Source organism: Schistocerca gregaria, chromosome 4 (genome assembly GCF_023897955.1).
Source record: "Schistocerca gregaria isolate iqSchGreg1 chromosome 4, iqSchGreg1.2, whole genome shotgun sequence".
Classification (NCBI taxonomy): domain Eukaryota; kingdom Metazoa; phylum Arthropoda; class Insecta; order Orthoptera; family Acrididae; genus Schistocerca; species Schistocerca gregaria.
This window is the reverse complement of record NC_064923.1, coordinates 36,837,839-36,855,706: the sequence shown is the minus strand read 5'-3', so window position 1 is coordinate 36,855,706 and position 17,868 is coordinate 36,837,839.

Genomic DNA, 17,868 nt, shown 5'->3' with positions numbered 1-17,868 from the left:
TTCTCACTAATGTAAACTACAAAGTTTAGACTGCTAGGATCAATTAATATTTGGACAGATGTTTCTAATAGTATTAAGATGAGGCAGAATAATATTTCCAGTGCTCCGTATGACTCTGCATGCATGGCTTGAAATGAAAAACAATGAAGAAGCAAATACTAAAACATGGGGAGGAAACCTATGTCTCTCAGATGGCGAAAAGCTTAACTGAAACTGGCTTCTCATGAATTCGACAGCAGGTTTAGTTATCCCATCACATTCTAAGTTATCTACAACAACTTAAGTATGATTTTTGAAGGTGTTTTTCTAGTACCTTCCGCCGCGGAAGTCGAACACGCGGCAGAACAAACGGAGGTGGTCAGACCATAGAGGGCTCCGCCTCGGCGGCGGCTATTCCGCGCAGCGAGGGCGCCACCGCTAAGCCACGTGCAAACAGCGGCCAATAGCCGCTCCCTCCGGTTCCGTGTATAGGGACCCGCTCTGCCCTAGTCCAGTCCAAACGCAACATGGGCCCTGGTCACGACTGTGTCACCTACCGTGACCTCCGAGGAAGCCCCTATTCCTTCCTGACTGTCCTCGCCCATCTCTATACTGTCATCCTCTCTACTGGCTTCTACCCTGACCTGTGGAAGACCTCCCGCGTCTTCTTATTCCTCAAACCCAACAAACCCCCTTCTTCCGCCTCTTCCTATCGTCCCATCTGCCTCACGTCCGTCTTCAGTAAGGTTTTTGAATCCATCCTCTCCCACCGTATCTATCAGCTCAACACCACCTCCTCCCCCTTACCCAGTGTGGCTTCTGACCCTCCTTCTCTGCTGAAGACCAACTCCTCAACCTTGTTCACCTTCTTTCCCTCCAGCTCAACTTCCGTCACTTCGCCATTTTTGTTTCCCTTGACCTCCAAAATGCCTATGACCATGTATGGCATCCCAGTCTCCTCTTTAAACTCAAAACCTACTCCCTGCCTATCAATTTTGTCTCTCTGGTCGCTTCCTTCCTCTCGCACCGTCCTTCCTATGTCACCCTCCACATCACCAACTCCCGTATCTTTTATCTCATGGCTGGCGTCCCCCAGGGTTCTGTCCTCTCCCCCTATCCTTTATCTCTTGTATACAGCTGATATGCCCAAGCCACCCCCACCAGTCCACCTTCTCCAGTATGCAGATGACACCGCCTTCCTGGCTCTCTATCCTATCCTTCAACGGTCTCAACATACCCTCCAAGCCCACCTTAACCAGTTCACCACTTGGTGTAACCAGTGGTTCCTCGGCCTCAACCCCTCCAAAACCCAGGCAATCATCATAGGCTGCACCACTCGCTCCTTTCGCCTCCATGATTTCTACCTCACCCTTTATGGTCTTCCCATCCAGCTCTCTCCCACCCTGAAATACCTTGGCCTCACCCTCGGCCAACACCTCACCTGGACCCCTCGTCTCCTGACCGTCCAGCAGAAAGCCCATTCCTGCCTCCGTCTTCTGAAACTACTGTCTGGCTGGACATGGAGATTCCATCCTTTTACCATCCTCCACACCTACAAATCCCTCATCCGTCCTATCCTCTGTTATGCCAGTGTTGCTTGGATCTCCACCCCCACCCGCTTTTACAAGGCTCTCCAAATCCTTGAACGCTATGTGCTCCGCCTTGCATTCCGTATCTGCCTTCGTTCCCCCACACGGCTCCTGTATGAACTGATCCCCTTCCTCCACCTCCTCCTGTTCCTCCAACATCTCCGCATCCTTTACATTGTCCACAGGCTTGATCCCCCCCACCCTCTGGTTTCCTCCTTCCTCTTCACCCCCCGCCCGTTGCCGCGCCTCTATCGCTGTTTCCCTCCTTCTCTCCACCACCACACCCTCCAGCTCCTTCATCAGGGCAATTTCCAACGCCTCCCCCTCCCGGATGACGAACTTCACTGTGATGTCTACCCTTCCTTCCAACTATAACCTGGTCTTGTCCCCCCCCCCTCCCCAGTGCCCCCTTTTTCCTCTTCCCTCCTTCTCCCAGAGCGGATTTTGCTCCATCCCCTCCTCCCCTGAGACCTTGCACCCCATACTTGCTTCTTTACTTCCCACATCCCTCCCTACCTGGCCCTCTTCAGCGCGCCCCCCGCTCATCTCCCCCATCTCTTCTCCTCCCCCCCCTTCTACAGGTCTCCCTCATCTCTGCGCCTGGCAGATCCTCTGTTTTGATCATCATCAGTATGCCACATCAGCACTGTGTTTAGTGCTGTTTCTCCTGTGCATCAAGAGGTGTGATTTTAATTGTGTACTGCCTTGAGGTTCGCCGTCAGTGTTATGTTATGTGCTACGCCATCTGTCGATACTTTTATGCCCCAGTCACACTGTGCCTTGTGTTCTTTTAACCGTCGCAGTGTGTGGCTTTTTGTGTGTGCTACTTTTAAACAGTTTTTTATCTCCATTTTACAGTCACCCCGTTTTTTGTCTATTGCCTTCCATGATGTTCCCCCTTTTTTATATCTATGTTTACCATATTCTCCCCTTTGTTGTTTTCAAATGTCTTCTATTATTTGTTCTATGTCTTTTGGCTAAAGAGCAGCGCATATGCTGCTACCAGCCCACCCCGACGGGGAATTGAAATACAATAAAGAAAAAAAAAACCTAGTCCAGCCAGTCTGGTACTCGCTCTGGATTTCGTTTCTATCTCGGCGGTCGTGCGTTCTGGTCGTTGCTCGTTGTTGACATTTGCCTGGCTCTGGTTCCGAGTGGATTTACGTTTGGTGTTTGGTGTTGTGGTTTCCACAAGCCTCCGTTGTTTATCTCTTCCTTGTTATGTCGCTCATGGTCGGTCGTGGTGGGTCGTTGTCAGTTGTCGTTAGTCTGTCGTCCGACTCGTCCTGTGTTTACCTGGTGGCGCGTGCTCCACCGCCGGCAGCTTCCCAGTCTGGCGGCTCCGCTGTTGGTTGTGGTTACCACAGTTTTCTTCCTTTTTGCACACTAAACTTTCAACAAATATTATAATATTATCTAGATAATGGATATCCTTATTAATAATTATATACAAAATATGATGTGGTGTTCTTTCAGTGTCTTTCACTATAAGTAACAGAGTCAAACTTCTTATCAGTTGTTGAATTGAAAGAAATCTTCTTATTATATTCTTCTAGAGATTTAATACTGTCCTCTATGGATGCTCTCAGTGCAACAGTTTCCCTCTTCTCCTGTTTTTCAGAAGGATATTCTCAAGTTGTTGGCATCGCTTTCGAATTATTTGCTTGGGACTGCGTTTTGTCGGAGTTGTGGCTTGCTTAGTGGTGCGGTCAACGTAGCCCAAGTTTTACAGTCTACTGCTTGTGTTTCCCACAGTACATCGCCTTCGCAGAAGTGCAAATGGCAGACCTACGAAGTGAAAAATGTTATGTAACTGAAACTTGTACTGATACTCAAACTTCAACTGCCATATACTTTCGTCGATAAGTACGGCTTAAAATGAAAGGCACTCATCACAGAAGCGAAGTGATAATCATTTCCTTCGCGTGTTCTCATCGGCTGTAACTTTAAAAAGTGTGAACCACCTTATTCTCGTCGTAATAACCGTCACAACCAGGAACACAACACTTATTCACCATGGTGATGATCACTTCTGAACTGCTACACTTCAAAGAGCAGAATAGCAAACGACTTCACAAGGGAATTCAACTCAGTAAGTCTACAGCTCCGAAACAGTTGTTTACATGGCTCCACATAGCATTTCTACAGGCATGTAGGTCGCGCTGCTAGCGGTAGGTGGCACTGGCTGTATGCCTGAGGTTGATGACGTCACTCGCCTGTTGGTAGAGAGTTGTAAGGCCTTGTGATTTGGGTGCTGTTGGCTGAGTGGGCACGTACACTAGGGTCGTCCGCAGGGCAGGCGACAGCGACAGCAACAGCAGCAGCGGCAGCGGCAGTCACCTACTGCGGTCACCGACGAGCCTCCTCAAAGCTGCGAGAGCTGTTGTTGTCGCTGGCGTAGTGGGAATTTTTTAAAATTTGATTTGAGGCGAGCTTATGTAGGGAAGGGGAACGGCTAGTACGTATAGTATGATAATCTCTCTGCTCTTTAAGCTCAAAATTTGCACAATGCGTGAAATGCCTGAGAATTAACCGGTTTGACGCAAAATTACAGAAGAGATAAATGTAGAGCATCAAGTGGGTTTTCGAAAAAAACAACTAATTAACTAATAAAAGAACTAGGTCGAAAGCAAATTTCGCCATTTTGGATTTAATAGAAATCGCATGCATCGAGAGAACACACTGGTGTGCAAAACGTGAGGGCGAAACGCAACAGCATACGCAGCTAAACTTTTGCATGTTGCATAAGAACCGCTGCAGCCGTTGTAAATCCGTTATTAAAGCCACGACCAGTTTCGTAACTTAAATTACATCAGCAGGTGCACTATTATGGTGTGACCCCACTTTACAATCCGATCCCAAGTGTTTCCTTAAAATGCGGGAATCGGCTTTAGCTGACGTTCCACTTTCATTGCCACACTTAATCCGTGACTACCGGTTTTTGAGCAAATTCCCAAATTTTTAAAGAAGCGGTTGGGATCGGACTGTAAAAGTGAGCCCGCATCTCGTGGTCGTGTCGTAGCGTTCTCGCTTCCCACGCCCGGGTTCCCGGGTTCGATTCCCGGCGGGGTCAGGGATTTTCTCTGCCTCGTGATGGCTGGGTGTTGTGTGATGTCCTTAGGTTAGTTAGGTTTAAGTAGTTCTAAGTTCTAGGGGACGGATGACCACAGATGTCAAGTCCCATAGTGCTCAGAGCCATTAGAACCATTTTTTTGTTGTTGTAAAAGTGACTTCAATGTAATAGTCGCACCCGATGGTTTAACCTAAATTACGAAATGGGTAGTGCCTCGAATAAAGGCTTTAAAACATCTACAGCGGTTTTTATTCAACCTGTTAAGGACGATAGCAACTTTCGCATAATGTGTCACTGCCAAGTAACATAGTCCGTTGACCATACATAGAAAGAACTGTTACAGTGTAGTACAGGAGGTTACTGAAAGAAATATGCAATTAAACGAATAGAAATTTTATTCGAAGACTAAAATTACAGTGATTACACAAGACACGGCGATTCGTGATGGTCCCCTGGACATTAAAATAGGCGAGACGCGGTGTGTGGTGACCACAGGCGGCAAGGCCAGCTCCCACGCTGGATACGGTGCTGGCGAGGAATTGTGGCGGGGGGGCGCCCCAGTCCTCGACCGGCGTGGCTGACGACCGCTGGTGTTTCAGTGAGTCTCCCCAGTGCATTCCGCACGTGTTCCGTGGGGTATGAGACGGAGCGACGGGCATACCAGTCCACTCGCCGAACACACTTTGTTTCCAAAAGCTTCTGCACCTGCGCCGTCCGATGCTGTCACAGATCCTCGTCATGCGAAAGTTACTTTCGTCCTAACGTCTTGCGCACCAGTGAAGTTTTGGAAACACAGAAATTATCAGAATAACGTTAAATAAATGACAAAACATTTGTTTACTTCGGTTCACGTTATGTTTATTATTAATTTTGTAAAGATTGACGTCCACGTTGTCGAACACAAACTGGATGAAATAATCGTCTTGAGAGACTTCCGCTGTTTATTGCGTCCTGGATACTTCAGTCCGTCTGATGTCACCACAGAGCTAGTTCAAAAGCTGACACCACGTCTACAAGATCTGTTGATCAATATTTTTTGTACCGTTTTCTCAATATCTACTCGTGTATGAGAAAAGAAGAATCCTCGTCTTGCAGCTGAAATGACAGAATGTGAAAGGCAGTTGATTGTTGTCTTTAGACTTGAACAATCTCCTTTGTCTTCCGGACAAATGATAATTGTAAGAAGTAATTCAGTTACTGTGGATGTCTCAGCTGTATCTAACAACGAGTCTGGAAGGAGTTACGTCGCCATTTAATTAGCTCGTGAAATCATGTTCTCAAGCATTCCAGCTGCAGTTTCGACAATTCTGATGCTTTTGTCTTGTTGGCCAATGCTTCGTTCTGGCTCTCCAATTTCCTTTGCTTCATGGATGTGTCTGTGTGTGTGTGTGTGTGTGTGTGTGTGTGTGTATGTGTGTGTGTGAATATTTGCTTTCGCGTTTTTGCACCCATATACACTTCTATAAATGAGTTTAGCCTTCTTTTTTGCAAGAATACATAAATTATTGAACCGCGATAGAAGGAGGCTATGGAGTAAAAACTAACTTTTCGAATCTTTGGCCCATGTTGTATAGTGTGTTCAAAAAATCGAACAAATTCACTATTTAAAGAGACGGCCAAGGTATGTACATTAAATTGTAACAAATCCTACCAAGAACAAATTGTTTTTAGTGAATCTTCGCTCAGCCATTACCGCGGAACGGCATACTGCAATAGGAAAACAATCAAACATTATATTCCTTTAACCACTAATGTTTCTTTTCCTGTCATTTTATAACAACAAATCGTACCAAGAATATCGCGTTTTCCAGAGATTTTTAGCGCGCTGCTGTTTTGAAACAGCGTACATTCATAGGACGCTACCAAATGGGTCTGAAATTCGAATGACACAATCGACTACGGTGACTCCAGAGCTCTGTTTGTGACACACAGCGATACTGCATCTCATTGGCCAGCTTTCTGTCAGCAAATCAAATATTTAAACTGTTATATACAGTCTTTCAGACTTCGGAAAGCTATGAAATTCCACGTTTTGAAGTCACAAAATTCCACCAACTCCACATTCACGGACACATTCACGTACCTTGTGAGAACGCCATATCTGTAGTACGCATGGAAAGGTCGTGTAAAGTTGACCGTGAGAGTAAAATTAAGTTACACACCGCAGGAATTAAAAACGTATCTTTGAAGCTCAGTGACGTTGCAGTATCTGCATATATGCAGACAAATGGAAAATTCCCCGAAAGGAATCTACTGGTTGTGCTTATTTATTCCCTCGTTTCAGGCGAGCTGGAATTCCGAAATCTTTCATCAGTAATGCAAACGCCAGTAACAGGATGGGAGAACGTGGTACTGATGCCATAAAATCTGGACTGTGAGCAATGGCAGAAAGTCATTTGGTCTCTTTCTATCTTCTGGCTGAGTTTAAGTGCAAAGTGTGAAACACGGCAGATGTTCTGTGATAATTTAGACAGCGGTGCATTATATGGGCCCCATGGGTAATGTGCAAGAGCGCATCACTGCGAAGGATCACATGACCATTTTGGCTAATCACGTCCTCCCCTTGTTGGAATTGTTATGGTGCAGAACAGTAAGGGAAGAAATTAGAAACAAAAATTATCAAGACTCACTGACATTGCCATAGGCAAATTCAAGTCATGCCAGAGACACAGACGGAAGTGGGAATGCAAACCAGTATGTCTCATGTGGCTCAGATCGACAGTAGGGGGACAAGGCAGGCGTCTCCTAAAAGTACCGTTATCCAAGATGCTGGCGATGACGTCATCCAAGAGGGCGGCTGTGACATTATCTATCCATTATCTATCGTTATACAAAATGGCGGCTTTTGGCGGGATGATAGGTCAACTGGGCTATCTCTACTAACCTAAATCATCCGACTGCCACCTCTTCCTGGGAAATTTGAATTTTGGCAGTAAAGAAACGCCCCTTGGGCTATCTCTACCAAATTAAAAAAATGGCGGGAAAGAAAGGGCACTTGGGCTATCTCCACTAACCTAGGTCATCCAACCACCACCTCTTTCTAGGAAATGGTGGGAAGAGGAAATGACTGGACATAAGTCTTTATTTGCAGTCTTTATTTAAACAATTAGAGGCAGTACCTCCATCCAGCGTGTTCACTGCGACGTCCGGAGTCCAACCTACCTAGTACACAGTACTGCCACCAGAGGACATTGTCGTCCATTCCGTGATGTAATCCAAGATGGCGGTCTGCGGTGGCGGAAAATGACGGGAAACAGTGTGTTCGCCATGAGGGGTAGGCCTAGTACACAGTACTGCCACCAGAGGGCGCTGTCCGCTGTCATCCCTTTCGTGACGTAGTCCAAGATGGTGGTCTGGTGGTGGAGAGGAAGGGTCTCATAACAGAAAATTCAATGGTATATTGTTTATTTATAAAATAATCAGTTTGTGGAGGTTGGATTTCTCTCGCTCATCATTCTGCTGTTTGTAAACATGTATGTATTGTAAGAAGTAATAACGTGGTGCAAACATGTAGCATAACCTAATGTTCGGGACTGTACTCTTGGTGTCTTAACCTAATGTTTGGCCCTTTGTTGGCACTTAACCTTTCGTTCTGTTAAGTGGTTTTCTATCTCATCACCATTTCCTTAAACTATTGTACTGCCTTTGATACCAAAGTAGGTAATTAGGTATGTACTCTCACCATTATCTGGTACACTTTTCGAATTTCACATGCTTTTGAACGCCATTTCTGGCGCATTCTTCTTTGTCACCCAACCCCTTAAACTACTGTACTGTGTTTTATGTAAAAATTATGCAAATTAAACTAGTGTCCTGCAGTTAACCTCCTGTTGTGCTCCATGTCACTCACTAACTATTGTACTGCTAACACCACGCTGAAATAAAAAGTTATACAAATTCGTTAAATCGATGTTTCTCACATGTATGGGGTAGTTTTTTTTTTAATTTGCAGCATCCTATTGGTCAGTGAAATCCATGGAATACAGATTAAACAAAAGATCACTAATAAAAAATACATCTTGCCACTCGACACTCGATGCCAGCGCCGTCCCCGCAGCCACTGGCCTTGGCCCTAACACTGCCCTGGTTGTGGCCGCCACAACATTGCTCTGGCGCCCATGGGCCGCCCTCCTCAGGCTAACAGGTTAGGGCTGCAGCAACCAGGCTGCTCACAGCTGCCCGACTCCGCAACATCTCCTATGCTGTCACGTTCTCGCCGATCTCGTGTGGTACAGCACACACCCCTGTCCACCTCGCCACAGAACTCAATCAAATGCGCAAAGCTGCAGGGATTGTAGTGCAGTGTCTGAGTGTCATTTGCAAGATGCATAGGGGCTACATGTTGGAATTTTACTGCAGCAGATAGGTTAGAGAAAGGTCGCTCGTTTCAAGATATGACAGTGTCAAAAATATGATTCACTAGTGGCTGTAATCATTAAAGGACTTCTCCATAAGATCTGACGCTGGTCTGTGATTGAATGGAAAGACTTGATTCCAAATCATACACATCATTTCTACCAAAATCATAATACTAGAGATCTGAAAAGCTGGTGTACATTTCTAACGACCTCAGTCACCACACCATCTACTGCTGTTGCTGCTCCTTCTGAATTAATCATCGCCTATAATGCAGTGGATATGACGCAGAACCTCTGACATGGCATCGAGAAGAATGTGTTACAAATACTGGAGAAATATCTAATGGCAGCGGCGTGAGGGAGTTGCAAATATCGGTTTCATACCATGCTCCTTAGCAGAATCACCCTCAAAATTCGGTAATTTTATTCCGAGGGTGCAGCTTTGGTGACATATAATTGCACTCCTAGTATGATAATATACACTCCGGCAATCACCGTCTATATCAGTGTCATGGTATTTGTCTGGAAAAAGCATGTCATTCGTAGGTAATGCAATATGTAGATTTATAAAGCTGGTATAGCTTTCAACATGCATACTTGTGTGCACCTGCAGAACCAAGATGGCTTGTGATGGTAAATGGTTGTGTTTATTTTTAACATATAGTGGTTTGTAAGACAATTACACATCTTTCTAACAAGCGGTGGTAGCACTCGCAAGAAAAACTTATGACACATGCCTACCAAAGGTTGATTTTCGGTCAGTATCATTTTGTATCGCTAGCAATCTGGTACTGACGATGTATTATACTCAGTAGTAGGGCATGTGTGATAGGTTCACCGTGAGTATCAGGCTTATAAAGTATGTGTTGGGGGTTCCGACATCTGCAAAGTAATGGCGATGTCCAGTCATAAGTAAGGTCTGGATCTGACGTGGAGCACTGAGACAGCAAAGGGAGGAGTACGTCAGGTCACAAGAATGGTACAGATATTTCTATTTCCAGAGCCACAGCCGTCAACAGGGCGTATTTCCGATACTTTGCTCAGTGTCGAATGTCGTTTAAGTAAGTCCGCCATCGTAACATTTAGTTGTAAGTACAGGGATAAAAAATATATGTGGCTAGTTTTTTCCCCAGTTCGATTCTGTCTATACGTGCTTGGCGTGCAGTGCCAGTAACCTGTGGCGGGAATGATTTACGTTTCCCATTAACTGTAAGAGACGTCCGAAAGCGGGGGCCTGTTGGAATGTAGAAATGTAGCTGATGTAACCGTGTTGTCCTCTACACGTATAGCGAACTAATGTTGTTGTTGTGGTGGTGGTCGTCCGTCCTGAGACTGGTTTGATGCTGCTCTCCATGCTACTCTATCCTGTGCAAGCTTCTTCATCTCCCAGTACCTACGGCAGCCTACATCTTTCTGAATCTGCTTAGTGTATTCATCTCTTGGTCTCTCTCTGCGATTTTTACCCTCCATGGTGCCCTCCAATATTAAATTGGTGATCCCTCGATGTCTCAGAACGTGTCCTACCAACCGATCCCTTCTTCTAGTCAAGTTGTGCCACAAACTTCTCTTCTCCCCAATCCTATTCAATACCTCCTCATTAGTTATTCTTCTGTAGCACCACATTGCGATAGCTTCTATTCTCTTCTTGTCTAAGCTATCTATCGCCCATGTTTCACTTCCATACATGCCTACACACCATAAAAATACTTTCAGAAACGACTTCCTGATATTTAAATCTATACTCGATGTTAACAAATTTCTCTTCATCAGAAACGCTTTCATTCCCATTGCCAGTCTACATTTTATATACTCTCTACTTCGATCATCAACAGTTATTTTGCTGCCCAAATAGCAAAACTCCTTTACAACTTAAGGTGTCTCATTTCCTACTCTAATTCCCTCAGCCTCACCCAACTTAATTCGACTACATTCCATTATCCTCGTTTTGCTTTTGTTTATGTTCATCTTATACCCTCCTTTCATGACACTGTGCATTCCATTCAACTCCTCTTCCAGGTCCTTTGCTATCTCTGACAGAATTACAATGTCATCGGCGAACCTCAAAGTTTTTATTTCTTCTCCTTGGATTTTAATACCTACTTCGAACTTTTCTTTTGTTTCCTTCATTGCTTACTTGAATAACATCGGGGATAGGCTACAACGTTATCTCACTCCCTTCGCAACCACTGCTTCCCGTTTCGTACCCCTCTGCTCTTATAAGTGCCATCTGCTTTCTGTACAAATTGTAAATATCCTTTCGCGCCCTGTATTTTACCCCTGCCACCTTCAGAATTTAAAAGAGAGTATTCCAGTCAACATTGTCAAAAGCTTTCTCTAAGTCTACAAATGCTAGAAAAGTAGGTTTTCCTTTCCTTAATCTTTCTTCTAAGATAAGTCGTAGGGTCGTTATTGCCTCACGTGTTCCAACATTTCTACAGAATCCAAACTGATCTTCCCCGAGCTCGGCGCCTATCAGTTTTTCGATTCGTCTGGACTACCTAATACTTAGTATGTATTGGACAGCTTTTGTATTCACGTGGACATTTTTGAGAAGTTTCACTATGTATGTGTTGTCGCTGGACCGTTATTCCTTTCCATGTATATTGTCCAGTTGACTGCTTCTGTGCACTTCGCTCCTATATTTATTTGAGGGAACATCGATTTTGGAGTGTGCATGTAGCACGTGAAAGACAGGTGGAAGACATAATTTGCTGATTCCCTCTAGATATGAGAAACACCTTAAGGGATTTTGTAAATTCTGGGGATGATTTGGAATCTGTTACATAAGCGATATCCGTATTCAGGTGTGGAAATAACAGTTCCATCTATTTTTTTCGTGTTCTCATGTAAAGGTTTCCGCAGAGGGGATAATAACTCAGTGATTTACAGCACGCTCCACCTCGCTAAAGTTAAGGGTTTGTGGAGAATCAATTTGGGGTCTATATCTTCGAAATTACGTTGCATGAGCGATCGGTAGGAAACAGCTGTGTGCTTCTTATCGAGAAGTACAGAGAAAATGGTGTAATATTATGGCAAACCATGCGAAAATAAAATTGTTCTTGTAATCTCAGAGTCTGGAGATGGGTGTAGAAAAGCAAGCAAGCAGGTCCGTACCAGAAACAGTAATGCTTTTGTGCCGAAGGGAAACGAGCCCGAGTTCGTAGAACAGTTCTGAGAGTGACTTCTGTCTGCTGAGGGCGCTCTGGTCACACGTTGGGGTTAGATGACTTCTGACCGTCGGCTGCAGGAAAGTATCTAGTGCTGGAAGGAGTATATATGGTGCTGTCTGTCCTTGAAGTATGTGTAGGAGTGTCTGGCGGTCAATAGCTGTACGAATGATGTAAAAGGGGCGATTTTTGTATGGCCCAGGATACGAATTGTATGTTTACTTGTAAGCGTGTATCGAGTAGCGCTGATATCGATTATGACGACAGCGCTATGGTCGCTTCTTTGTTTTTTCGCATCAGAACGAGTGAGGGAGTCATGTGGAGGTGTTTAACTGTGTGTTTGGTGTGAAGATGTTAAGGAACTAGGCTAAGAGAACAAGTAAATTTTGTGACTATGAAGGTGTTTGATTCTGTGTAATCATTTGTGTACCTCAATAGACGTTATCCACAATTCGCAAAGTCAAAAACCATGAGAACAATCGCGAGAACGTGATTAGATGGCCATGAGCATCTCATCTGTGCCAGTAAATGAAACTTGGATTACCTATATTGCCACAAACGCTGCATCTGGAATGCAGTGTGGGATTATGTATTGTGGTGTAGTGTTATTGTGTGTATCAGTGTATTAACATTTGTTACTCTGTGAAGCATGTAACAGTGCAGCCCTGTGTAGTGCAAATGTTAAAAAATACATCAATGGATTCTACTGCGCTGAAACTTCAATTTCGGTAACTGGCATACCTTTATTCTTGTTAGTGATCATTTATTACAGCAATACTCAAGCTGCTGCTCCTAGACTGCAAGGGAAGAAGCGAATGGCGACTGGATTTACGAGGAGAGTGGTTACAATTAGCAAACACAGACGGAATTATAACCCCAACCTCCCCCATTCGGTTACATACTACATCGACATGGTATGCGGTGATATATAGCTGGGTTGGAAATTGGTTTCACACTCTAATATTCAAGCTCCTGTCCTCAGTCGAATAGCAGTGTAATTGAGTAAGAGTCTTTCCGTATTTTGTGTTATGTAGGGCACTTTACAAGATTTAATTTTGAGTGCAATATGGCTATCTGCATAAAATAGTTTTTTTCAGCTGAAAGTCACATCTGCAGAAACAAAATAAAAAGGCGGACGGCGCTTCCACACTGGCGGCATCAGTAATTCAGTGGGTAAATTAGATAAGAGCCAATCATAATGCTCGATTCATTCACAAGACATCCTTTGTGCTGGGGTATAGGAGTCTGTACCTAGCGCTGAGAACGTTTTGTGTATGTAGAAAGCAGGAAGGGTAAGACATGATGGATGGGGTGCCAGGTTAGGACCATCAGGAGGAATGCATTCTGCTTGTAGAATGAAGGCTTTCACGACCGGGTGACATGGCTGTTAATATACTTTTCGGGATGTGAGGTCGTGGTCCAAGAAAAGTTCTTGGACCACGACCTCACATCCCGAAAAGTATATTAACAGCCAATGCATTCTGCGTTATTCCGCGCTATTTTCGTAAACAGGTTCTGTTAGGACAAGAATTTCCATCCAGACAAGCTGATACATCACAAAAGCTCCTACAAAAGCGACCATTAACTATTTCTGGGACACTATACAAATACTGAGAGATGGACTTGGCTCTTATTTTACATAGCACGTGACGTCAGTATAACATTGAGAACCTTTTATATGGTGAGTCGCCACACAGACGTTTCTCGGCAATGCATCAGTCATGCTGGGGCAGGGAAGCATGGCTGAGCGCAGTTCATATATCCTGTTAGGATCGCTAGGGACAAAGCAGCCTGTGCTATTCTGGAACAGATTTTTATAGCGTGATCAGTGACATCAGTATCGGCAGGTATAGCGTCAGCAACAAAAACACACGTCCTGCCCAGAGGCGTTTCGCAGATGGGATAGGTATGACTGAGCCTTGGAGCTCTGTGTCAAGGTGGACAGGGGTGTGACTGTACCACACGTCATTGGCGAGAACATAATGGCAGAGGAGGAGATGCTGCAGAATTGGGCCACCGTGAGCAGTCTGGTTGCTGCACCCCTAACCTGCTAGCCTGAGGGAGGGCGGCCCATGGACGCCAGAGCGATGCTGTGACAGTCACAATTGCGGCAGGGTCAGGGCCCGGGGCAGCAGTGGTGGCGGCAGTGGTGGTGTCGGGTGTCAAGTGGCAGACTGTGTTTTTTATTAATGATCTTTTGTTAAACTGCATTCCATCGATGTCACCAGCAAATAGAATGCTGCAAATTAAAAAAAAACTACCCCATACATGTGAAAAATTAATTTGCATAATTTTTTATTTCAACATGGTGTTAGCAGTATAATAGTGAATGGGAGGGTGTGCGTGAGAGGGTGACATGGAGCACAACAGCAGGTTAACTGCAGGACACTAGTTTAATTTGCATAATTTTTATATAAACCACAGTACAATAGTTTAAGGGGATGGGTGGCAAAGAAGAATGCGCCAGAAATGGCGTTCAAAAGCATGTTAAATTCGAAAAGTGAAACAGATAATGGTGGGAGTACATACCTAATTACTTAGTTTGGTATCAAAGGCACTACAATAGTTTAAGGAAATGGTGGTGACATGGAAAACCACTTAACAGTACAATAGGTTAAGTGCCAACAAAGTGCCAAACAGTAGGTTAAGATGCCGAGAGTACAGTCGCGAACATTAGGTTATGCAACATGTTTGCACCATGTAATTACTTCTTACAATACCTACATGTTTCCAAACAGCAGAGAATGATGAGAAGAGCAATCTAACCTCCGCTAACTGATTATTTTATAAATAAACAATATAACCTTGAATTTCCTGTTATGAGACCCTTCCTCTCCACCACCAGACCGCCATCTTGGGTATATGGAGGAAGGGATGACAGTGCCCTCTGATGGCAGTACTGTGTACTAGGCCTGGACCTCATGGTGAACACAATGTTTCCCACCTTTTTCCCCCACTGCAGACCGCCAACATGGATTACATCATGGTCAGTTGGTCTCCAGACCAACACTGGATGGAGGTACTGCCTCTAATTGTTTAAATAAAGACTGAAAATAAAGACTTATGTCCAGCACAGGTTGAGTCTTCTTTGCACCATTTCCTAGGAAGTGGTGGTGGTTGGATGACTTAGGTTAGTGGAGGTAGCCCAAGTGCCCTTTCTTTCCCGCCATTTTCTTAAGTTGGTAGAGATAGCCCAAGTGGCCTTTCTTTACTACCAAAATTCAAATGTCCCTCCAATCCCTAGGAAGAGGTGGAAGTCAGATGACTTAGGTTAGTGGAGATAGCCCAGTTGACCTATCTTCCCGCCATTTTCATAGGTTAATAGCGGAAGCTATGTTATGTTGCATTATCCTGATGGAATTTGGAGTTCCCGCCATTTTCTGGGGGAGGGGAGGGGGGTTAGGTTGACGGAGGTAGCCCAATTGACCTATCTTGCCGCCAAAATTCAAACTTCCTGCCAAAAGCCCGCCATCTTGGAAAACGGTACTTGCTTCATCAGATAATGTCACGGCAGAAATCTTGGATGACGTCATCGCCGCCATCTTGTATAACAGTACTTTGGGGTGACACCCGCCCACTCCCCGTACTATCGACGACACTGTCTGCAGAGTGAGATTATGCTTTCTGCATAATAGAGACTGGAAAGTAGCGAGACAAGCTAACTCGTTTGCTCGTAGTTCATGTTGCAATAAACTGCACGTGAGAGCGCATAGCAAGGGACCAACACAGCAGTTAACAGCCTGTCAGGTGAATATAGCACTACAAGCAGGAAACATGCGGTCATTTCGAACCGACCCTTCCGTCATAGACTCACGTTAGCTTCCTTTAAATACTCCAGCTCTCCAACTCTCGCCATGAGTTGATCATTGGCATCGATGACATTCTTAGTAATAGCATTAAAGTCCATAACTACGATGCCGTACTGAATCTATGTTCTAGATGCTCCAGCACAGTCTATGAACTAGCCGAAGATGTAATCAAGATGATGTCCTTCACCTGATTAGCTTCGTGCTGTTCGTCATCTACCATCTATTGATGGGCAAACTGAGTGTCTTCCGACAGCACCACACCGCCGAATGTTGGCAGTGCTAGACTTCATCCTGGAAGCCAGCAACGTGGGTTCTTTGGGTCCGCGTTCCTCTTCAACTCTCAGGCGAATTCGAGTGCTGACACATACCAGAGGCAGGGAGACCAATCGTCGACACACCAGGTACATCACGGATGGCTCATCAAGGGTCATCGCAGAATCCAAAGTGGGTCCGAGTGAGCTGCAGCGGCGAGCCCAGGGTCGCTGGCATCACCTCCTGGGCGTGCAGACGCCGAGCCCACCCGACGGACGCCGGCCAGAGTCCAACACACAGCTGGATGAGCTACAGCCGAGGCTGGCGTGCATGAACGACGACTTGTAAATGTTGTGAATAAATAACTGTACTCTAATAATATTATGAAAAGGGTAGTTTCCACTCACCGTATAGCGGAGATGTGGAGTCGCAAAGAGGCGCAACACAAAGATCATCAGAAAGTAAGCTGTCGGCCAACAAGACCAACATCGAAAATGGAACCGTTGGCCGAAAGCTCAATTTCTGACAGTCTTTTTGTTGTGCTTATCTGCGACTCAGCATCTCCGCTATAAGGTGATTAGCAACCACCCTTTTCATAATATCGTCACATTCCATTCTGGATTTTCCATTGTTTGAAGCCCAATAATGTTTCAATAGTGTCGTTGACGCTTCACAGGTTTTCAACAGCTGTCCTGACTCCATGTAAAGATATTTCCGCCAGGCCCTCTGTACGGTGTTCGTTCACCAATGGAGATGCTGTTTTCCAAGACCATAGGGCCCCTGTTCAGACAGCTTAACCATCGTCCAGGACAGGTTTTGTGAGCACACAGATGAATTTTCGCATCTGCCTCGGCCACGACACTCAGCACATCTCAATATTATTGAGCCTTCGTATTCCTTTTCGGAGACAAGGTGCATAATCGCTATCCACCTCAATTATCGTTGTCTATTTTGCAGGAATGGTGTACACTAAAGTTGCCTTGAAAACCATACAGGACGTGTATTTAAGCATTCCGATACCTGGATGTTGTTTCGAATGGGGGTTGGGGTTGTTTTGGGGGAAGAGACCAAAGAGCGAGGTCATTGGTCTCATCGGATTAGGGAAGGATGGGGAATGAAGTCGTCCGTGCCCTTTCAAAGGAACCATCCCGGCATTTTCCTGGAGTGATTTAGGGAAATCACGGAAAACCTAAATCAGGTTGGCCGTTGTTTCGAATGGCAATGGGTCTCCTACACCGTAGCAGCGTTGGTAATATGCTGTATTTTTAGTGTTTCCATATTCCAGTTCACCCCAGCTTTAGGTAACGTAAAACGCCCCTCATAATTCCTTTGGACTTTACCATCCCACTTCTTTCCACACTATTTTTTGGACGATTCTCTTAAATTTAAAACTGAAGTCTACATTGGCAAATGACATGTGCGAGGATGTGAGACAACCAGGCGCTGTGGGATGCGACACACTGTTCCACCGACTGAATAAATGGTGGAATCGCGAAATGTTGCAAATTGAAGAGAATTGATGCGTTCTAGATGTGGTCTTAGAGTTAGTTACGAGGGCCGATAAGATAAGAAATGAGGAAGTTCTTCACAGAACCAATGCAGAAAGAGAAAATCGAGAAATTGTAATTAGAAGAAGGGGCC